This window comes from Symphalangus syndactylus, chromosome 4 (genome assembly GCF_028878055.3).
Source record: "Symphalangus syndactylus isolate Jambi chromosome 4, NHGRI_mSymSyn1-v2.1_pri, whole genome shotgun sequence".
Taxonomy (NCBI): Eukaryota; Metazoa; Chordata; class Mammalia; order Primates; family Hylobatidae; genus Symphalangus; species Symphalangus syndactylus.
The window spans coordinates 137375016-137400450 of NC_072426.2; the positions used below are offsets into that span (position 1 = coordinate 137375016).

Genomic DNA, 25435 nt, shown 5'->3' on the forward strand with positions numbered 1-25435 from the left:
CAAACTTACCCTTAGCTGACAAAAGAGGTAATCATTTTTTCTTAAAAGGATGTTGAAAATCTAATCTCGAGACTGGATTAAGAAAATGTGGCACATATACACCATGGAATACTATGTAGCCATAAAAAAGCATGAGTTAATGTCCTTTATGGGGACATGGATGAAGCTGGAAATCATTATTCTCAGCAAACTATCACAAGATCAGAAAAGCAAACACCACATGTTCTCGCTCATAAGTGGGAGTTGAACAGTGAGAACACATGGACACAGGGAGGGGAACATCACACACTGGGGCCTGCAAGGAGTTGGGGGCTACGGGAGGGATAACGTTAGGAGAAATACCTAATGTAGGTGATGGGTTGATGGGTACAACAAACCACCATGGCACTTGTGTACCTATGGAACAAACCTGCACGTTCTGCACAAGTAACCCAGAACTTAAAGTATAATAAAAAAGAAAAGAAAATCTAATCAATCTCTTTGCAACACATCCTCTGAAAGCCAATGTCCATTGATGTAGTAGAAAGTTTCTTCAAATTTTATTCCATTACTTGCTTTTGAATACTTAATTATTCAATAGATTGGGTAGAAGAACTCATACCCAGGTCTGGCTTTAGGGGTTGTGACCAGTGAAGTCATTCAGGGATTCATGCTCAGAAGGAGACCTCACTTGCGTGGCATTCAGGCATTGTCTGTGCCTGCCATCTTGAAATTCTTAATAATTTTATATTTGAATTTATCTTTTGCTAGTGAAGCCTATGGGAGAAGCAAATGCCAATGGCTAGGAGGTGTGGATCACATGTGACCCTGCATCCTGCCATCTCCCCATCTCCCTACGACAGGCGGGTTCTCAGCCTCTCACACTGACCCAGCAACTGACCCAGCACACCTCTGTCACTGATGAAATTGACAACTTTCACAAGGGGAAAAGATTTTGTGGAAAATCATGGTGGAAAGTGGTAGTGGAAAATATTTTGGGGGAATGGTTGGTAACGTCTCTGATGCAAATCTTCACAGATATAGAAACCAATGAGTCACAATGATGCCTGTTGAACTTCTTTGTTCCCTAAACTTGCGTATTCAGATGTTGCCAAAAACTGCAGGTGTTCCATCTATGCAGAGTAACAAGATTATTTTTCCAGTTAGTCTGGCTGGCTTGACATAGAAATTTTTCACTATCTGAAATACCAAAGGCCTTAACAGCTTGCAAAAAGGGCTCATAGAATAAGAATTCTTTGTTGATGTTTGGTACATGCACATATGAGCTGGTTGTACTGAAAGAACAACAGCAGATTCATCTAGTTGTATGCAGAAGGGAAATATAAACTGCCAATTCCTCCAGGATCTTCTTCAAAATATTAAAAGAAATATCAGTGATTCCAGAGTAAATGATGTCCTGTTATAGAGGCGTTGATTCAATTTGCTTTCTCATAAAGTGACTTGATATATCCAAGACATATTTCCAGGCATTGATTCAGTTTGCTTCACCAAGAGCATTCCAATGTGTATAGATTCTTTCTCTTAGCAACGTGATATGCAATTCAGTAGAATGCTTCAAGACAAGGCTTTTTATTGAGGTAAATCTAAGTTTTGATAAAGTTCTAGTCTTTTAAAATTAAGAGCTCTCATTAAAAATTCCATAAAACTGACATATTTTCAAGATGAATAAATAAAACATGCTTCTTTAGCTTTATTGGCATTATATGAATTTATTGGCAGAAAACTCTTACCCATATAGGAGGCATTGCAGCTTTTGTGTGTCATCAAACTTAGCAATGAAAATAAAATTAAACAACATGCAAACATTGTTGTACTATTGTTATGCTTTCCAAATAGAAATTAACCTGATGCAAATAAATACAGATTTCCATAATCCTGATGCTGGGTATTTTTTTTAATTCTTATTAAAGGAATTCTGAGTATCATACAATGTGAAGCACACAATTTTTCATCTGATGATTTATAATGGTCCATGACATTTTATACTTGTTTGAAATGAATAAATATTTGATTAGATTTCATCTTAATATGTTTCATAAAGGTAGATAAAGTTGAGAAAACAAAATATTTTTGCAAACCATTTGTAGTTTGGGTAAGTAAATAACTCATTTATTTGATTCTTAGGCCTGCCGCTCACTATTGATATAAACATGGTCAAGTTGTATTTACTCTTTGTGTCTCAGTTTTCTCATTTGTAGAATAAACATTTTGTCTCAATTAAATTAGATAATTTAGTATACAAATCAACATATATTCAAATTATTTCAGCTTTGTTTCTGAGTCACAGTCTACCAAATTGTTGTTTTGTACAAGCAAATGAGAATTTTAACAATTAAGTATGGCTCATTTTTATCTAAAATATTCATATTTTCTCAAATTTTTATACCATGTTGAGAAGCAGAATGTAAAATTATAAGAATCCAGCTGAAGACTGGCATTTTAAACTGACTACAGGCTACAGAAACTGTGTTTACATATGTAATTATAATATATGTAGGACATATGTACACAAACATGTAAAAGACATATTGTAGAATTTAATAGATATTGATATCATTGGAGAAAGACTTTCTAATGTGCTTTCAAACTATAGTAATAGAAAATAGTTAATCAAATAAAGAAGATTATAATCACACACTATTCTTCCATTAGATAGTATTTCTTATTTTATTTGTAGTCCTGTAGTGAAACATGATGAAGTGTATACAAATATTTTATGACTAATGGGTAATAATGTCATTTGATAAATAACTGAATAAAATAAGGATATTTCCAGGACAAAATGGAAACAATTATCCAATTTTCCAATAACTGAATAGCTTTTACTTGGAAAAAACATCCAGCATTCTTTATAGTCCCCTAGGAACAGAACTTGGAAAAATAAGTAAAGGTTACAAGGAGACATATTTTCACTCAATATAAATAAAAGCTTTCCAACAGTTGCAATTAAATAAAGATTAAATGGACTCTTATAAGCAACAACGAAGATGTTCCTCTCTACATTTCTTCTATACCATGTATTGTTATTGTTTTCATTCATGCATCGCATTAAGATTTGCTGAATGTGTAAGTAACCTCCCCACACAATTACTAACAAAAATGTTGAAGATATATAAGTGATGTAAGGCTAGAGGGTGGTCTTCTAGGTGACATCAATTTATTAATTAATACTGTAACAATGGTTGTGCCATCACTTAGAAATGTATCCAACTAACCTATCATTTTGCTCTGTTTTATCCATACGATTTGTAAGGTCATAATAAGAGACTATTGCAGTCTTTCTACACCTATGACAGTCCAATAAATTATGAGTTGAATATAACAACAAAAGACCAAAAGGGCCTAATTCATCACAGATCATTCACATTAAAATCTTGTTGGTTCCACTCACAATGTAATTATTTCTGTCAGTTCAGAAACTATTTTAAAAATAATTTCTCATGAATAGTCATGTTATTTGGGTACTCTGCTTCTGAATTACAGCTTTCCCCACTTTGATTATTTTTGTCTTTCATCAATTCTTTGATTCATAATTTTTCCCCAAATATTGGCATACCTTGGAGATATTGTAGGTTCAATTCCTAGCCACCAAGAAAAAGTAAGTCATACAATTTTTTTGGTTTCTCAGTGTATATAAAAGTTATATTAACATTATACTGTAGTCTATTAAGAGTACAATAGAATTTTATCTAAAAATGTACATACTTTAAAAACACTTGATTGATCAAAATAATAATGATTATCTAAGCCTTCAGTGAGTTTCAATCTTTTTGCTGGTGGACAATCTATCCCTGATGTTAATGGATGCTGACTGATCAGGCTAGTGGTTGTTGCAGACTGGGATGACTACGGCAATTTCTCAAAATAAGAACAATGAAGTTTTCCACATTAACTGACTCTTCCTTTCATGAAAGATTATTCCGTATTATGTGTTTGATAGAATTTTACCCACAGAAGTTCTTTCAAAATTCTGATCAAACCACTTAAGCCCTCCTGCTGCTTTATCAACTAAGTTTTTGTAACATTCTAAATCCTTTTTTGTTGTTTCAACAAGGTTCATAATATTTTCACCAGAAATAGATTCCATCTCAGAGAATCACTTTCTTTGCTCATCCATAAGAAACAACTTCTCATTCATTTAAATTTTATCATGAGATTGCAGTAATTCAATCACATTGACAGGCTTTGCTTCTAACTCTAGTACTCTTGCTATCTCTACCACCACTACAGTTACTTCCTCCGTTGAAATTTTGAATTCCTCATGGTAATCCATGAGGCTTAAAATTAACTTCGTTGAAATTCCTGTTAATGTTCATATTTTGACCTCCTTTATGAGTTACTAATGTTCTTCATGGTATCTAGAATGGTGACTGCTTTCCAGAAGGTTTTCAATGGACTTTGTCCAGATCCATCAGAGAAATCACTATATATGGATACTACAACATTACAAAATTTATTTCTTTTTTAAAATTTTTATTTATTTATTTCTTTATTTATTTATTGGAGACAGAGTCTTGCTCTGTTGCCCAGGCTGGAGTGCAGTGGCATGATCTCGGCTCACTGCAACCTCCACCTCTTGGGTTCCAGCTATTCTCCTGCCTCAGCCTCCTGGGTAGCTGGGACTACAGGTGCCTGCCACCATGCCTGGCTAATTTTGTATTTTTAGTAGAGACGGGGTTTCACCATGCTAGCCAGGCTAGTCTCCAACTCCTGACCTCAGGTGATCCGCCCGCCTTGGCCTCCCAAAGTTCTGGGATTACAGGCATGAGTCACCGCGCCAGGCCAATTTATTTCTTAAATAATAATACCTGAAAGTAAAAATTATTCCCTGATCTATGGGGCACAGAATGGATGTTATGTTAGCAGTCATAAAAACATTAATTTCTTGCACATTTTCCTGAGAGCTCTTGTATGACTAGGTGTGTTGTTAATGATCAGTAATGTTTTAGAAGAAATCTTTGTGGTTTTTGCTTGTTTGTTTTCTGAGCAGTTCTTAACATAGGGGTTAAAACATTCAGTAACCCAGGCTGCTAACAGATGTGCCGCCATCCAGGCTTTGTTGTTCCATTTATAGAACACAGGCAGAGTATACTTCGTGTAATTCTTAAGGGCCCTACGATTTTCAGAATGGCAAATAAGCACTGGCTTCAATTTAAAGTCACCAGCTGCATTAGCCACTAATAACAGAGTCAGACTGTCCTTTGAAGCTTTGAGTCCTGGCACTGACATCTCTCTAGGTATGAAAGTCCTAAATGGCATCTTCTTCCAACAGAAAGCTGTTCCATGTACATTAAATATCTGTTGTTTAGTGTAGCCATTTTCATCAATTATCTTAGCTAGATCTGAATAACTTGCTGCAGCTTCTCCATCAATACTTGCAGCTTCACCTTGTGCTTTTATGTTATGAAGATGGTATCTTTTCTTAAATCCCATGGATCAATCTCTGCAAGCATCAAACTGCTTAAATTCATACGGAAATATTTAAATTGAGGTATTCTGAATGGGAAAATTTGTAAGTAAATTTAGTCTCAAGTAGCTCAATTTATCATCTGCAAACATTATATCATCTACCCCTATGAAGTGGGCCCAGCCCCTATTTCTCTCAACTTTAACAAAAGACACATTTTCATTGTGCTTGAATTTTTTACTTTTTATATTCCAAATATTATTCTTGAAGTTTCAAATAGCACTTGTGCATTCTATATAAGAAGTATAGTCAGATAAACTGTGTTATAGCAAATATTTTTTCAAAACATGTAGAATAACTGTCTTTTTTTAAGTTTCTGTATGTGGTGTAAAAAAGGGGTCCAGTTCCAATCTTCTGCATATGGCTAGCCAGTTATCCCAACACTATTTATTTAATAGGGAATTCTTTCCCCATTGCTTGTTTTTGTCAGGATTCTTGAAGATCAGATAGTTGTATGTATGTGGTCTTATTCATGGATTCTCTATTCTGTTGCATTGGTCTGTGTGTCTGCTCTTGTACCAGTACCATGCTGTTTTGGTTACTGTAGCACTGTAGTATAGTTTGAAGTCAGGTAGTGTGATGCTTCTAGCTTTGTTCTTTTTTCTTATGATTGTCTTGGCTACTCAGGCTCTTTTTTTTGGTTCCATATGAATTGCAAAATAGTTTTCTCTAGTTCTGTGAAGAATGTCAATTGTAATTTAATGGGAATGGCATTGAATCTATAAATTGTTTTGGGCAGTATGGCCATTTTAATGATATTGATTTGTCCTATCCATGAGCATGGAGTGTTCTTCCATTTGTTTGTATCATCTCTTATTTCTTTGAGCAGTGGTTTATAGTTCTCCTTGTAGAGATCCTTCACCTGTATTCCTAGATATTGCATTCTTTTTGTGGCAGTTGTGAAAGGGAGTTCATTCCTGATTTGGCTCTTGGCTTGACTGTTGTTGGTTTATAGGAATGCTAGTGATTTTTGCCATTGATTTTGTATCCTTAGACTTTGCTGAAGTTGCTTATCAGCTTAAGAAGCTTTTGGGCTTAGATAATGGAATTTTCTAGATATAGAACCATGTCATCTGAAAACAGGGATAGTTTGAACTCCTCTCCTCCCATTTGGATGCCCTTTATTTCTTTCTATTGCCTGATAGCCCTGGCCAGAACTTCCAATACTTTGTTGAATAGGAGTAGTGAGAGAAGGCATCCTTGTCTTGTGCTGATTTTCAAGGGGAATTCTTCCAGTTTTTTCCCATTCAGTATGATGTTGGCTGTGAGTTTGTCATATATGGCTCTTATTATTTTGAGGTATGTTCCTTTAATACCTAGTTTATTGAGAGTTTTTAACATAAAGGGATACTGGATTTTATTAAAGGCCTTTTCTGCATCCCTATTGAGATAATCATGTGGTTTTTGTCTGTAGTTCTGTTTATGTGACGAATTATGTTTATTGATTTGCATATGTTGAACCAACCTTGCATCCCAGGGAAAAAGCCAGCTTGATTGTAGTGGGTGAGCTTTTTGATGTGTTGCTGTATTCGGTTTGCCAGTATTTTGTTGAATATTTTTGCATCAACGTTCATCAAGAATACTGACCTGAAGTTTTCTTTTTTTGTTGTATCTCTGCCCGGTTTTGGTATCAGGATGATGCTGGCCTCATAGAATGAGTTAGGGAGAAGTCCCTCCTTTTCAATTGTTTGAAATAGTTTCAGAAGAAATGGTACTAGTTCCTCTTTGTACCCCTGGTAGAATTCAGCTATGAATCTGTCTGGTCCAAAAATTAATTCAAGATGAATTAAAGACTTAAATGTAAAACCCAAAACTATAAAAATCCTGGAAGACAACCTAGGCAATACCATACGGACATAGGCATGGGCAAATATTTCACGGCAAAGACATCAAAAGCAATTGCAACTAAAGCAAAAATTGACAAATGAGTTCTAATTAAACTAAAGAGCTTTCACACAGTGAAAGAAACTATCAGCAGAGTACACAGATGACCTACAGAATGGAGGAGGATTTTTGCAAAATATGTATATCAGTCAGGGTTCTCCAGAGGAACAGAACTAATAGGATATATGTATATATGAAAAGGAGTTTATTAGGCAGAATTGGCTCACGTGATTACAAGGTGAAGTCCTATGATAGGCCATCTGTAAGCTGAGGAAGGAAGAAGCCACTAGTGGCTCCATTTGAGTCCAAAGGCCTCAAAAGCAGGGAAGCTGGCAGTGCAGCCTTCAGTCTGTGGCTGAAGGCTTGAGAGCCCCAGGCAAACCACTGGTGTAATAGTCCAAGAGTTCAAATGCCAAAGAACCTGGAGTCTGATGTCCGGGGGCAGGAGAAATGGAAGGAAGTATCCAGTGTAGGGAAAAGATAAGAGCCAGAAGACTCAGCAAGCCAGCTTATTCCACCTTCTTCCGCCTGCTTTGTTCTAGGAGCTGACAGCCAATTGGATGGTGTGCACCCACACTGAAGTTGGGTCTTCCTCACCCAGTCCACTGACTCAAGCATCAATCTCCTCTGGAAACACCCTCACAGACATACCCAGAAACAATACTTTACCAGCTATCTAGGCATCCTTCAACAAGTCGACACCTAATATCAACCATCACAGCATGCATCAAACAAAGGTCTAATATCCAGCATCTATAAGCAACATAAACAAATTTTCAAGAAAAAAAACTCCATTAAAAAGTGGACAAAGGACATAAACACTTTTCAAAAGAAGACATATATGCAGCCAACAAGCACATGAGAAAAAAGCTCAACATCACTGATCATTAGAGAAATGCAAATCAAAACCACAACATGATACCATCTAACACTAGTCAGAATGGCTATCATTAAAAAGTCAAAAAATAACATGCTGGTGAGGTTGTGGAGAAAAAAGGAATGTTTTTACACCATTGGTGGGAGTGTAAATTAGTTTTACACTCAAAGACCTAAAGACAGAAATACCATTCAACCCAGAAATCTAATTACTGGGTATATACCCACAGGAATATAAATAATTGTATTTTAAAGACACATGTATGTGCATGTTCACTGAAGCACTATTCACAATAGTAAAGAAATAAAATCAACCTAAATGCCCTTCAATGATAGGCTGGATAAAGAAAATGTGGTATAAATACACCACGAAATACTACGCAGCTATAGAAAAAAAAATGAGATCAGGTATTTTACAGGGATATGGATAGAGCTAGAGGCCATTACCCTTAGCAAAGTAACATAGGAACAGAAAACCAAATGCTGCATGTTCTCACTTATAAGTAGGAGCTAAATGATGAGAACACATGGCATGGACACACAGAGGGAAAGAACATACACTGGGGTCTTTTGAAGGGTGGAGGGTGAGAAGAGGGAGAGGATCAGGAGGAACAACTAATGGGTACTAAGCTTAATATCTGGGAGATAAAATAATCTGTACAACAAACCCCCATGGCATAAGTTTGCTTATGTAACAAACCTGCGCTTGTACCTCTGAACTTAAAAAAAAAAGTCAGATGAAGGCTTTTTAGTGCTATTAACTTTCCTCTTAATAATGCTTTTGCTGCATCCCCTAAGAGATTTTGGTATGTTGTGTCCCTATTTTCATTAATTCCAAAACATTATTTGATCATTACAATGTCCATAAGGCCCAAAGAAATTCACAAATTCAACACTATTCCCATTAAACTACCAATGTCATTCTTCACAGAATTAGAAAAAAAAGTATTCTGAAATTGACATGGAACCAAAGAGGAGCCCAAATAGCCAAAATAATTCTAGGCAAAGCTGGAGGCATCACACTACCTGATTTTAAACTATACTGTAAGGCTAGAGTAAACAAAACAGCATGGTACTGCTACAGAAACAGACATGTAGACCAATGGAACAGGATAGAAAACTCAGAAATAAAGGAGTATAACTGCATCTGATCTTTAACAAGGCCAACAAAAACAAGCAATGAGAAAAGGACTCCTTATTCAATAAATGGTGCTGAGATAACTGGCTAGCCATATGCGGAAGAATGAAACTGGATCCTTACCTTTCGCCATATATAAAAATTAACTCAAATGGATTAAAGATTTAAATGTAAGACCTCAAACTATAAAAATGTTAGAAGAAAACCTAGGAAATACCCTTTTTCACATTGGCCTTGGCAAAGAATTTTTGGCTAACTCCCCAAAAACAAATGCAAAAAAACCCAAAAGTTGATAAATGGTCCTAATTAAACTAAAGAGCTCCTGCACAGCAATGAAACTATCAATAAACAAACAATCTACAAAATGGGAGAAAATATTCTTAAACAATGCATCCAGTAAAGGTCTAATATCCAGAATCTATAAGGAACTTGAACAAATCAACAAGCAAAAAACAAGTAACCACATTAAAAAATAGGCAAACCATATGAACAGACACTTCTCAAAAGAAGACATATGAGCAGCCGAAAAACATGAAAAAATGCTTATTATCACTAATCATCAGAGACACGCAAATAAAACCACAATGAAATACCATCTCACACCAGTCAGAATGGTCATTACTAAAAAGTAAAAAAATAACAGATGCTAGTGACATTGTGGAGAAGAGGGAACACATATACACTATGGGTGAGAATGTAAATTAGTTCAGCCACTGTGGAAAGCAGTATGTAGATTTCCCAAAGAACTTAAAACAGAGCTACCATTTGATCCAGCAATCCCATTACTGGGTATATACCCAAAGGAAAATACATCATTATCCAAAAAAGACACACGCACTTGTATGTTTATCACCATGAAATTTACAATAGAGAAGACATGGAATTAACCTAGGTGCCTATCAATGGTTTACTGGATTGAAAAATGTGGTACACATACACCAGGGAATACTATGCTGCTGTAAAAAAGAATAAAATCATATCCTTTGCAGAAAAATGGATAGAGCTTGAGGCCATAGTCCTAAGAGAACTAATGCAGGAACAGAAAACCAAATACTGCATGTTCTCATTTATAAATGGGAGCTAAACATGGAGAATACATTGACATTAACATAGGAACAATAGACACTGTGGACTACTAAAGTGGGGAGGAAGGGAAAAGGGTGTGGATTGAAAAACTATCTTTCAGGTACTATACTCCCTATCTGGGTGCAATATACCCATGCAGCAAACCTAAACATATACCCCCTATATCTAAAATAAAAGTTCAAATTAAGAAAAGAGTTTTCTGTCATGACACAATGTTAAATGTGACAAATAAGTGATACATACAGGCCTTCAACAAAATCACTATTAAAGTACCCTGTAAAAGTTGTGCAGAGCAACACTCCAACCCCAAGAGATTTGAGATATTCAGGAATTTAAAAGGATCGTTACCTAGAATTTTACTGGAACCCCAGGTTGTGTTGTATACGTATATACAATAAAGATTGGGATCATTTTAAAAACTGGCTACTTGGGGATGTGGGAAAAGATTCAATGTGCATTGTGTGTAGAGTGACTACATATTCTGATTTGCCTGGGATGGTCTACATTCACACCAGCTGTCCCACCATCACATCTGGTTACTTCTCCTTTTCCTCTGAAAAGTATCCCAGCTTAGATGACAAATTACATGCTCAACCTATAATTCTATAGGTTATTCATTTTGGAAGGATTTTTAAGGGGTATGAAGTGAATTCTCTTGCTACATATTAATAAACAATTAAATGTCTGCAAGGCAGGCAGAGTTACACAGTCTGTTTATATCAGGCTAAATGCCTCAATTCATTCTATTAAAATATTCAAATACGTAATTGATATAGTTTGGCTGTGTCCCAGTGAAAATCTCAACTGAATTGTATCTCCAAGAAATCCCACGAGTTGTGGGAGGGACCCTTGGGGGCCTTTCTCCTACTGTTTGCGTGATAATGAAAATGTCTCACGAGATCTGACGGGTTTATCAAGGGTTTCCACTTTTGCTTCTTCGTCATTTTCTCTTGCTGCTGCCATGTAAAAAGAGCCTTTCGCCTCCCGCCATGATTCTGACACTTCCCCAGCCATGTGGAACTATAAGTCCAATTAAACCTTTTTTTGTTCCCAGTTTCGAGTATGTCTTTATCAGTAGCGTGAAAACAAACTAATACAGTAACATAAAAATCTGTTTGACCTTTTTCAAATGTAAAAACTAGTAAGCAAGCAGCATTTTATCTCCTTTGCAAAGTAAAACATGTTTGTTCAATTGTATATGGTAATTTTAGTTTATAAAAACCGTGACAGTATTCTTGAAAATGTTGGCATTATTTCTCAAACCTAAAAGAAATAGAAAACAAAAGAAAGTATAATTTTTCACTAGAAGTTGAGTTTTTTGCATGGATTATAATAGATTCCACCAAAATTAAGTGAAAATTTATATTTTATTTATAATTCATTTTGAAACAAAAATAGTGATTAAAATATGATATTTTTAAATATTAAGAAAATGTTACAAACTAGTTTTATCCTTAAGAAATACAGCTAAATTAATCTTGCATTTAATCAAAATATGTATTCATTTTATATAATACATATTTTTAAGTTAATAGTCACAAAGAAAACGTAATGACAGTTTCTCAATTAATCTGACTTGTCGTAATGAATACTTAAAATTTTGTTTTGTTCCTTTGAGATGTTTTGCTGTTCTTACTTCTCTTTATAAGACGTATCTTTAGGTTGTTACTCACAACCCATAGCTTCCTAGTGGTAAATTTGCTTTTAAAATTTCTCACCCTGCTTTGTGTTTCTGGCTCCTCCTGTAAGTATACACTTACCACATGGCACATATATGTAAGTACACACATACCACCATGGCACATATGTGAAATAACAATTTACACCTTTTTCTTTGAAAATTCTGCACTCTGGTCCAAAAGAGAAGTGTTTCATTGTATTTTTTAATGAATTTTTTAGTGCAGCAAGAAAGTAGAATTCATATCAAGTAGATAAATCGAATGCCAATAATATGACTATGCATCTGTAGATATTTTTTAACATAGAAACCAAAAAAAAGAAGTAATAAAAGCACTTGTGCTCAGCACTTTTAGCTAGTCAAAATGACAATGAGTCATTTCTGACAGGCAAAAGTCATGGCTCCTTCGCCATTTGATATATCAAAGGAGATATACAGTGAGAGTAACACAGAAACTGCTGATATTAGGTCATAATTTGTTTCCTTATATCGAATATAAAAAACATTATAATTTCCCATCATTTATTCATGTTTTCTAATCAGTGTTGTTTAGTACATAATGTCTTCTCTAGAAACAAGACTAGGTGCAATGGCTTGTGCCTGTAATGCTAGTACTTATGGAGGTGGAGGCAGGTTCTAGACCAGCTTCGAGACCAGCTTCTGCAACATGGTGAAACTGTCTCTACAAAAAAATACAAAAATTAACTGGGTGTGGTGGTGTGTGTCTGCAGTCCCAGCTACTCAGGAGGCTGAGCCAGGAGGATCATCTGAGCCCATGAGTTTAAGGTTGCAGTGAGCCAGGATTATGCCACCACACTCAGTCTGGGTGACAGAGTGAGACTCTGTCTCAAAGAATAAAATAAAATAAGTAAAATAAAATAAAATAGGAACGGATAAACTTTAAATGTTCTCATTATTTTCATCTCCCTAAAAGAAAATTTAAAGCATTATCCCCTTTTCAAAAATGAGAGCACTAAAACCCTTAAGATATTTTCTCTAGTTAAAAAAAACTTCATTAGTGTTCTATATTCTAGATTTCATAGGAAAACACTGATGGATGAAGACATGTGTATTGAGTACCTATTAATAAAGGTTATTAGGTTATATTAGGCAACAGAGAAGATATAAAAATGTGTGAGAAATGTTTGCACCTGCCTGTAATTGAACTGGTCATATAAGACAACAGGAACAATTAGCATCTCATGTCAAATTAGTAGTAGTGATATCAAGCGCAATACAATTTCAGAGGAGAGAGCCTAATGGTAACTGGTTTTAACATAGAGGATGAAAATGAGTGAGTTTTTAAAAATGGTAGCATTCGCATAGTCAGAAGGGAGAAGAAATTCCAGAAGAGGGGAAAAATAATGTAAACAAAGTCAGTAACAAAGTTTTCTTGAAGTACAGTGACTTGTACAGACATTGTAAGTAAGTTGTAATTTATGAGCTGAGTTGATGAACAGGCAGATGAGTACTGGAATTGTGTGTTCATTGTTGCACTGTTCACAATAGCAAAGACTTGGAACCAGCCCAAATCCCCATCAGTGATAGACTGGATAAAGAAAATGTGGCACATATACACCGTGGACTACTATGCAGCCATAAAAAAGGAGTTCATGTCCTTTGCAGGGACATGGATGAAGCTGGAAACCTTCATTCTCAGCAAACTAACACAAGAACAGAAAACCAATCACCACATATTCTCACTCATAAGTGGGAGTTGAACAAAGAGAACACATGGACACAGGGAGGGGAACATCACACAGTGGGGCCTGTCAGGGGATAGGGGGCAGGGTGAGGGATAGCATTAGGAGAAATACCTAATGTAGATGACAGGTTGCTAGGTGCAGCAAATCACCATGGCACATGTATACCTATGTAACAAACCTGCACATGTACCCTAGAACTTAATTTTGATATAAATGGTAATATGGTGAATACACTATTTTAAAAAGCTTTTTGTTGTTGTTGTTGTTTGGTTTGGTTTGGTTTGGTTTATGAGACAGAGTCTCGCTCTGTCGCCAGGCTGGAGTGCAGTGGCACAATTTTGGCTCACTGCAACCTCTGACTCCCTGGTTCAAGCGATTCTCTTGCCTTAGCCTCCTGAGTAGCTGGGATTACAGGCATGTGCCACCATGCCAAGCTAATTTTCGTATTTTTAGTAGAGATGGGGTTTCACCCTGTTTGCCAGGATGGTCTCAATCTCCCGCCGTAATAATAAGCAGTGTTCCCTGAGATCTTGCTATATATCAATTGTTTTGCTAGGAACTTTCCATAAGTATTTCATTTTGAAAGTAATTTTTGAAATAAATAACCACAATGCAAATTAATTAGCCTGCCTCCAACCTTCCCATGCCAATAACCTGTAATGAGGGGATACCTGAAGCCTTCCCCTTCCTTCACTACAAAGCTTTTCCACCACCTTTAGGTCTCTGACTGTCTTTGAGCCTCTGCCAGAAGCAAGTGATGGTGGTTATTCTCTTGCTATAACAAGTTCCGAGTAAGTATCCTCTGTTTTCTCTCATTCAAGTGGTTTGGTTGTCAGTTTCCAGAGTATGTAACAGGTACACCGTTTTAGAGTAAAAAACAAAATGTATCATATCCTTGAAAATGGGAATAAATGTTCATTGATTCACTCTAATTCAGGAAATTTATCCTCAGGAAATTAATATAAATAGCATAAGAACTCATCTAAATTCTTTTTGCTTCATTATTTATAATATTGAAAAATTAAAGCCAACATGTCTAAAAATAGGTATTTTGTTAAACAAATTGTGGTAATAAATAAAATGAAATATCATGTAGTCATTTAAAAGTATGCAGTAAAGGAGTATTTATAGACATGGAAAAATTTGTTATGTTTTGAAAAGAAATGAAAACAGGTTATGTATAGTACAAATGGGACCATTATTAGTTTTAAATTGATCTTTAGTGGTTTCTCCTAAATGGCTTTGGTTAGATAAAATTCACATTTTCTTCATTTTGTAAATATATATACTATATGTAAATTCATAAGACATTTTATCTGTATATAATTTCTTATAAAATATATTTCTTACAAAGTATATTTTATAATTATAAAATAATTTCTTATAAAATATAATTTCTTATAAAAATGCCACCCTGGACTGTATTTATGTTTAGTCCAACCAATTTCCCAGTTTGTAATGCTGACACTATGTGCACATTATATTTGATGACATCTGCCTTAAATGATAAAATAGATCCGTAATTATATAACTTTCTTTAAAACATGGAATCAAGGAAAGCAGCCTCTGTTATCTCAGGCTTTTCTATTTGAATCACCTATACCAAAGAAGACAGCAAAAGTGTTAGGAAACTATAAACAATAAATTTAATAGCATCACAGAACTGACAAGATAGTAAGAAATTACTGAGCTTCATTAAATTGGAAAAATACTTCCATTCTTCAACCCAAACTGTATCCACACCCTCTTGTCATGTAGTGACCTCCTGCTCTAGTTCTGGTTTCACTACGCAGCTTGCTTCAGGCCAATGGGATATTAGCAAACATGCTGTAAACAATATCTTGAAGGGTACTTGTATGATTGGCTTTGCTCACTCATGTCCTCTATAATCTCCAAGGGAGGGATTCATCCAGGCTAGTCCTATGTAGCCCCAGGGTGTGGATGACAGCCATAAGGAGCAGAGCCAGATCAGCATCATGTCAGCTGAGGCCATCCTCACCTGACACCAGACACATGTGCAATATATGCTTAATGTTGTACATCATTAAGGTATCGTGGTCGTTTGTTACATGGCATTGTTGTGGTAATAGATAACTGATACGTAGGTCAAAGTCTAAGTGATAGTTGAAACTGTGATGTTTATTGAATCCCGGAGTTCTATTTGGTCTTTAGGACATTTGCCAAGTTGAATTAGTATATGCTTTTGTTTTAGTATGCCCAAGGTAGGGTTGTAGTCTAAGATGCCATTTCCCCTTAGACCTAAAGCCCCAAAAGTTATGCACTGAGGCTGATATGAACTCATGTCATGAACTGAACCTATCTCCCTCTAGACACATATGCATATAGGAGCTTATAAGAAAAAGTTACTTAAGTGATAAGCAGCATAGACACAGCCACTGACTGTATATCATATAGATTTGAACCCAAATTCATGTCGACGGGATGACTGAACTTGTAGCCATGAATGCAGTTAAAAATGTTTCCTGCAACTAGTGATACAGGTGCTTGGTAGGTGCTTAAAAGAAGTGCTTGGTCAAATTTCTGTTTGAAAAAAGACAACTTTCGTTCTAGGGCCCAAAGAATTTAAACAAATAATTTTCTAACAACAACAACAACAACAATAAGTAGCCCATAAGAAAAAACAAACAAATTGGAATCAAGTACATTAGAAAATAAGGAACGATGAACAAAAAATAAAAAATTAAAGTGCATAAGACTTCGAAATACACAAAATATTAGATCTCAAAGAATCAGATTGCAGAAAAGGCCTTCAATAAAATTCAACACCCCTTCATGCTAAAAACTGTCAATAAACTAGGTATTGATGGAACATATATCAAAATAATAAGAGCTATTTATGACAAACCCACAGCCAATATCATATTTAATGGGCAAAAATTGGAAGCATTCCCTTTGGAAACTGACATAAGACAAGGATGCCCTCTCTCACCACTCCTACTCAACATAGTATTGGAAGTTCTGGCCAGGGCAATCAGGCAAGAGAAAGAAATAAAGGGCATTCAAACAGGAAGAGAGGAAGTCAAATTGTCTCTGCAGAGGACATGATTGTGTATTTAGAAAACCCCATTGCCTCAGCCCCAAATCTCCTTAATCTGATAAGAAACTTCAGCAAAGTCTCAGGATACAAAATCAATGTGCAAAAATCACAAGCATTCCTATACACCAATAACAGACAGAGCCAAATCATGAGTGAACTCTCATTCAAAATTGCTACAAAGAGAATTCAATACCTAGGAATACAACTTACAAGGTATGTGAAGGACCTCTTCAAGGAGAACTACAAACCACTGCTCAAGGAAATGAGAGGACACAAACAAATGGAAAAACATTCCATGCTCATGGATAGGAAGAATCAGTATCATGAAAATGGCCATACTGCCCAAAGTAATTTATAGATTCAATAATATCCCCATCAAGCCACCATTGACTTTCTTCACAGAATTAGAAAAAACTACTTTAAATTTCATATGGAACCAAAAAAGAGCCTGTATAGCCCAGACAATCCTAAGGAAAAAGAACAAAGCTGGAGGCATCACGCCACCTGACTTCAAACTATACTACAAGTTTACAGTAACCCAAACAACATGGCACTGGTACCAAAACAGATATATAGACCAATGGAACAGAACAGAGTCTTGAGAAATAATGCCACATATCTGCAACTATCTGATCTTTGACAAACTTGACAAAAACAAGCAATGGGGAAAAGATTCCCTATTTAATAAATGGTGTCGGCAAAACTGGCTAGCCATACACAGAAAACTGAAACTGGACCCCTTCCTTACACCTTATACCAAAATTAACTCAAGATAGATTAAAGACTTAAATGCAAGACCTAAAACCATAAAAACCCTAGAAGAATATCTAGGCAATACCATTCAGGACATAGGCATAGGCAAAGACTTCATGACTAAAACAACAAAAGCAATGGCAACAACAGCCAAAGTGGACACATGGGATCTAACTAAACTAAAGAGCTTCTGCACAGCAAAAGAAACTACCGTCAGAGTGAACAGGCAACCTAAAGAATGGGAGATAATTTTTGCAATCTATCCATCTGACAAAGGGCTACTATCCAGAATCTACAAAGAACTTAGACAAATTTACAAGAAAAAAACAAACAACCTCATCAAAAAGTGGGTGAAGGATGTGAACAGACACATCTCAAAAGAAGACATTTATGAGGCAAACAAACACATGAAAAAAAGCTCATCATCACTGGTCATTAGAAAAATGCAAATCAAAACCACAATGAGATACCATCTCACGCCAGTTAGAATGGCCATCATTAAAAAGTCAGGAAACAACAGATGTTGGAGAGGATGTGGAGAAATAGGAACACTTTTACAACTGCTGGTGGGAGTGTAAAGTAGTTCAACCATTGCGGAAGACAGTGTGGTGATTCCTCAAGGACCTAGAACGAGAAATACCACTTGACCCAGCAATCCCATTACTGGGTATATACCCAAAGGATTATAAATCATTCCACTATAAAGACACATGCACACGTATGTTTATTGCAGCACTGTTCCCAATAGCAAAGACTTGGAACCAATCTAAATGCCCATCAATGATAGACTGGATAAAGAAAATGTGGCACATATACACCATGGAATACTATGCAGCCATAAGAAAAGGATGAGTTCATGTCCTCTGCAGGGACATGAAGCTGGAAATCACCATTCTCAGCAAACTAACACAAGAACAGAAAACCAAACACCGCATGTTCTCATTCATAAATGAGAGTTGAACAATGAGAACACATGGACACAGGCAGGGGAACATCACACACTGGGGTCTGCAGGGAGTTGGGGGTTAGGGGAAGGGTAGCATTAGGAGAAATACCTAATGTAGATGACAGGTTGATGGGTGCAACAAACCACCATGGCACATGTATACATATGTAACAAACCTGCATGTTCTGCACATGTACCCCAGAACTTAAAGTTTCATAAAAAATTTTTTTTAAAAAAAGAACAACTATTTTTGCTGTGTTCAACAAAGTAAAAGATTTAAAATGTTATCAGTTAACAGGAAACTATAAGAAATAACCTAACAGTTTGAAAAAGAACTACATAGAACTTCTAGAAATACTAGAACTGAAGTTAAAATTTCAAGAACTGGCCTAACAGCAAATTAGACATGACTATTTTATCTTGTTTATTAAGAGATGTTTTTGATATATTTCTGAGCATAAAATCCTGTATTGATTTTTAGAAATCACAATTATACCTAACGTTAAATGAAGAGTTAATGGGTGCAGCACATCAACATGGCACATGTATACATATGTAACAAACCTGAATGTTGTGCACATGTACCCTAAAACTTAAAGTATAATTAAAAAAAAAGAAATCACAATTATAATCCCACCAACAATACATGAGCCTGCTCTCTCAAAACTCTTAACAATCATGGATGCTAAATGGAATCCCATTATTACTTTACTTTGCATTTTCTTATTTTTATGAAGGTTCAGCATCTTTTTCTCCATTTATGGCCTTTGGCACTTCTTCCCCTGTATATTGCTTGTTCATATTTTTTCCTCTGTGTTCCTACTGAATTATTATCTACTTCTTATTCCATTGTAAAGTAGATTTTATACTATGATATTAGCACTGCGTATTGTTACTGATGGTAAATATTTTCTCCTTGTGTATTCTTTGTCAAGAAATATGGTTATACTATTTCTGGAAGATCAATATTTTAAGAAACACAGGGAAGTAGTCACTGAACAAAAATGAAAAAGTTTGTATTTTTAGCCAAACTGAAAAATGAAAATGGAAATCAGATGGTCACAATAAGTAAGTTTCTTTAACAAAAAGTAATAAACAATTGGCCAAATCGAGTACTTTTATAGAAATCCTACTCTTACAATGTTAATAAATATGTGCATTTTCTTTATTATTATAATATATTTATCTAGACATCTCTTCTTATTTAATAGAGTTCATATACAATTGATACCTAAAAAATATACTAGAAAATATGCATAAGGACTTATATAACTTCTAACTTCTAACTGCTGAATAGAGTACAGCAGTTCAATGAATAGTCTAGAAGTTTTCCTAGGTATTTATACTCATTCTTAAGATGATTTGTGTAATCCTTTATTTTTGGCCAATTTTATCTACTTGTCTATTTCTATTTATCTACTTTTTAGTAGTCATAATTTGACCATTATTAAAATACTATGAAATTTCACAACACACATTCTGAAAGACGTAGTTATCTGCATTTTAAGTAGCATAGTTTTCTGTAATATTAATATTACTAATTTATTACAGAAAGAATGAATAATGTTATGAACAAAATGCATTAATATCAGTGTGATAGCCTACTACACCGGTAGCTCCCAATAAACCATACCTCACTATTCATGCCCCAGTGTAATCCAATTCCCTTGATTCTGGGCTGTCCTGTGGCTCACTTTAATTAATAGAATACAATTAAACTGACAATGTGCCAATTCTATACCTAAGCCTTAAAAAGACCAGGAAGCTTCTGCTTTTGTGTTTACATCAAGTAAGCGCTCTGGCTATCTAGCTGAAAAGACCATGTGGATAAGTCATATGTAGAACAACAGATCCTGAGATCACATAGAATAGAACAGATTCCCAGCCTTTCAAGATCTGAGCTGACACTAGGCCTTAGCTAACCTATGAATTGACTACAGTCTTATGGCTGGCTGCTGGCGAGACCAGCAGAAGCAGCATCTAAGCCCTGCCCAATATGCAAAATAATGAACAAATAAAATAGTTAATTTATTTAAGCCACTAACATTTTGGGGTGTTTAGTTATACATTACTAGATCTTTACTGTACTTCCAAATATTCACGTATCCAGTTACATATCTTTATTATATTTCCATTATTATATAGATGAGGATGGGCAGGTTAGAGGAAAAAAATAGAGCACAGACTTTCACATAAGAAATTCTTGAGTTGTAAATTAAGCATATTCACAGAATTTCTTCCTTCATTATTTTTGATACACCACAAATTTCTACTAAAATTTGTTTTTTATTATGTGAATTTCAAAGAAATCTAATAGTATTCTATTGTGTGTGTGTGTCTGTGTGTGTGTGTGTGCATATATATCCTTGCAAAAAATTCACTGAAAAGCCAAAAGTAAAAACTATATTTTAAAAATGTAAAAAGCATAAAAGTCCCTAAATCCTCATATGATTATATATAAAACTCTCAAGTTACCTTCGGGGGAGAAATAAAAAAGTCAATCCAGTTATTCTTGGTAAATTTTGCACATAATGATTTAAGAGGGCTAAACTAGATAAGTATCTTGAGATTAAGAAATATTATTTGCATATTAAATTACCAAAATCAGAAATGTTGATGATTCAAAATAACACACAATATAATTATGTCAGCAGATCTTGTTCATTGGTTCTATTTCAACTTGCTATGGGAAATAATACTGTTTTAATAAACAGTTTTTGGAATAACTTAGCAAAAAGACAGATGTTTGTAAAACCATTTTTCTGACAAAGCCCTACATAAAAATAGTACCTATTTCTCTTCCTTGCTCAAAGGTACAAAAGAAGCCCAGTAAAGAAGAAGACATTCTCCGAAGCCCACTCCTGGGGAGAGAGAAATCTCAGCCCTATGAGTGCTCCTGTTCCTTCACCTAGCAGCATGACACAGGGCCTTTCCTGAGTTGTGTGAAAAAAGGAAAAAATTACTTTTATGTAGCTAAGGTCCCCTAACTTGGTTTGGGAATTATGGGGAAAACATGCACGTGTGCATGCATACACACACACACACATACACACACACACACACACACACACAAATACAGAAACGAGATCATTGGTCCTTGTGAGCTCTTGGGAAATTTGTTCACTAGACCTTTAGCTACTTAAGTGTTTTGCCTTTGGCTTCTCCCTATATGGGCACATTTTATCCAGGACTCCACTATTCTATATTAGTGCCATTCTACATTAATAGTCATCTTGACTAAGACACTAATACAGACATAATCTAAGGACACCGTGCTAATAAACTGTCTCGCACCATCTGGCTGGCAAACGTACATAGGCCTGTTCTGTGCGTGTAATCCTTTCTACCTTGCCAACTCAGCCAGGCAATTTGCTCATGTATTAATGTTTTCCAAATTGCAAAAACAGCCAGCCCCAGGAGGCTACTTTCCCCAAAGCCTTCTCCTGCCCATAAATGCAAATACATATTCACTGTAAATATCAAATTCTCTGAAGAGCACACAGGTTTGTTTTTCTCCAGTGAAGCCTGTCTTCTTATTTCACCTTTAGTAGTCAACAGTTTCTCTCATTTTAATAAGGCATAAAATTATCTATCAGTGAAGTAAATTGTCCACAAGAACACTAGGGACAGATGCTTCATTTCTTAGTGCCATCAGCTTAGAAATATCAATTTACAGGCCCCATTATACCTTTTGCCGAAAAATCTGCATAATAAGAAATGATGCAACAGATGAAAGATCTTTATAGTAATTCTTATTCCCACCTTAGGTCTTCAACATGGCTTTGAGCTAGTTTACAATTTAGAAGATGCCAACTTTACACGAAATAAAAAAAAAGGAAAATTAGCAGAGAGATTAAAAATTTCATTTCATTAAAAATATTCACACATTTTCTAGAAAGCATATATACAAATGTTATCTGTATTTTAACTTAGTAAATTATTTTGAGGCCTCTCCACAAAAGACATCAAGTAATTGGGCATCATATGTTGTTCAGAGAAATGGCAAAAAAGTATGTGCTAAAAACAGATCAATTCATAAATTACGTCTTACTTTCAAACCCGTGAAGCAAGCAATGTGATCAGTCCTGAAATTAACCATATTTAGTGCCTTCATCCTCACTTGCAATCCATTTTAAGCAGAGGAGAAACCAGATTTTAATGAAGCACATCTTCACAAATCACTGCTACAAATCAGCACCATCCATGTGGAATACTGAAATTTGAATCAACATTAAAAACTCATGTTTCCATTATTCTTCCCTGGATCTCAAATCTCAAACCCCTTCTCACATGTTGGATTTTTTTTCTTCTAAATTATTTGTTAAAATCTGTACCACCTAATGTTGCTACAAAATAAATATAAATGGTGGTTTAGACAGGGAAGGTCTACCCACTTACCACTCTTCCTTTCTTTCCCTTTCTTAGAGCACATGGCATTTTAGCTACATCCTAAGGAAACAAAAGTAGTTGCCAAGGTGATGCCTCTTCTCTGAAAACTAAAAAGGAGCTCAGATGGCTAAGAGGTGAGAAATTTTTGGCTATGGTTTCTGCGGGGTGGTGAAATAAAGTCAGATGAGGGTAGATATAGACAACATTTAAAAGTTACTGAAAGGTTTTTTTCATTTTTTATTTTTTAATAATCATCTGGCTGTCTCTCAGACCAAGTATCATATAAAATTAAACAAATATATGGATGACTTATCTTGTCACATGTTTTCTAAAGAAGCATTTCAAAGGTGAGTCCTGGTGTGATGGCTCCATTCCTGGCTCATAAGGAGGCAACATGGAATTGGTACCAAGAGCTTGGTCCCAATTTTTTTTTCCATGTTAGAAAGGAAAATAGCCAGACAAAGAAAGTACGTTTCCTTTATGCAGAAAAAAAGGTAGATGCAATAGCTGGAAAGATTTTTCCAAAAAGAACATACTTAAAAAAATGAAATAGAATAGTGTATTTCACGGCATTCCCTCCAAATCTATGCTGCATCTTGGTCAGATCTTTGAAGACACAACCAGCATTAGGAAATGTTTTTTTTTGTTGTTTTGTTTTGGAAGAAAATGACTTTATTCTAATTAACTCACAAAGAATAAAATCATAACAGCCAGTTTAAGGAGGCCATACAAACATTTGCCCAGTCCCAGATTCTACAGAGTAGGGACACCCCCCCTTCCATTTCAATTCTGAAGCAAGAAAGCTAGGAATGACAGGAGAGGTTTAACTGATGGTTACACTTTGTACCCTCACTATCAATTCTATTTTTATACTAAATTAACTTAGTTATGAGAGCTGATTTTCCATCTCTCCAGGTTGAACTTCTTGATTAGGCCAATCCGTTTGCAAGTCGGCACTGTTTCAGCACCTCATTGAAACCCTCACAGAGCTTGATGTCACCCTGGTTCTGGGCACACTCCTGAAACTGATCTCATAGAAGCAAGGCTGCTGGTGCTGTGCCGGCTGGGTTCCCTGAGGCTCCTGGTAAGTGATGTCAGGCCTCGCAGGCTCAGCATTTCTTCCTCCACTGAAGCACCCAGTAATGGCGTGACCCAGTGTGTGCCCCACAGCAGAGCCCACAGCCACGCCAGCTGCAGTGGTTGCCATCTGGGCCATCAGACCTGGCTGCCGGGGCGCAGCAGCAGAAGAGCCAACTGCAGATGGGGGTGCCGCTGCTGGTGGCTGAGCGACTGGTGCTGGCCTAGGTGCAGCTCTCATCTGAGGGTCCCGGCTGGCTGGAAGGGCCATGCGGGAGGTGCGGCTTCGGCTTCCACGCTGCATTCTAGGTACGCGACGGCTTGGCCTCCAGACGTGTGACAACCAGCAAAGAGCTAAGCGACTTCTGAGAAGACCGGAAGATGGGAGGCGGGGCTCAGGAAATGTTTTGTATGATGTCAGTGCTGAATTCTAACACTACCCAATTCTGCTTCAGTCACATTTTCAAAAATCTGATTCCACACTTCACAGAAGAATAAACCTAAATTGACTCAATAGTAACTTCCAGCACTACAATATTATACCTGATGGCATGAAAACAGAGGTAAAAATAGAAATCATTTGTAGTGCATGTACTTCCTATTTTCATTAGCCATACTTCTTGCAAACTATTTTAACCTAGAGATATAATTTTTGCTTTCGTTTTTGTTTTCAACCTATTTTAGTTTCTATGATATAAAAACTCTCTAATTTAGTGGTAAGGTCCCTAAAAACAACTGAGCATTTGATTCAATATGCTTATCTCATTGCATAATCATTGTAATGAATATGTGATTTATCCCATTTCATAGGCAAATAAATTGAGGATTATGAAAACCAGAATACTATAATAATTTAGGTCTCACAGCTGATAAGAGAAGCTGTGATTGTAGTTTTTCTCCTATCAAATTTTTCATAATAAAGAATTTCTCTCTTAAGAATGATGAATTTGGATAGTAACTTATTTAGTATAATTTGTTTGACTAATGAAACCATAGATTATTGTTTATTACTTTCCCCAGCTGAACCAATTCATTTCTTGAATATAAAGGTACATAATACATATTTGGTGAATTAAATAGAATTGCATTTTTGTGTTTTAAATGAGGTATATTTTAGATACCTAACCTTTACTTTTATATAAGGCATTTAAGTAAGAAAAGTATAAGAATTTCCACATTTTCCATGCTTTAGATTAAAAAACTTTTTATTTGCAGAATAATGTCATTATATAAATGTAATAAGCATTGCATAAACAGTAAAATAAGCAATTATAATTTGCTAATCTAAGCTACCATTTTATATAAATTCTAAATTTGCCGACTCCCAATGTAAAGTAAATGCTTATAATTTGCTATTTTAATGCCTCTATGAATCAT

The 25435-nt window shown here is 35.6% G+C and overlaps 1 protein-coding gene and 1 pseudogene across 2 annotated transcripts in view; both read right to left on the reverse strand.

Annotated features, from left to right (window-relative positions):
* MARCHF1 (membrane associated ring-CH-type finger 1) overlaps positions 1–25435 on the reverse strand; it is an 864354-nt gene that overhangs the window by 546682 nt on the left and 292237 nt on the right. The gene's annotated exons all lie outside the window — the stretch shown is intronic.
* On the reverse strand, positions 23626–24422 carry LOC129481201 (coiled-coil-helix-coiled-coil-helix domain-containing protein 2-like; annotated as a pseudogene).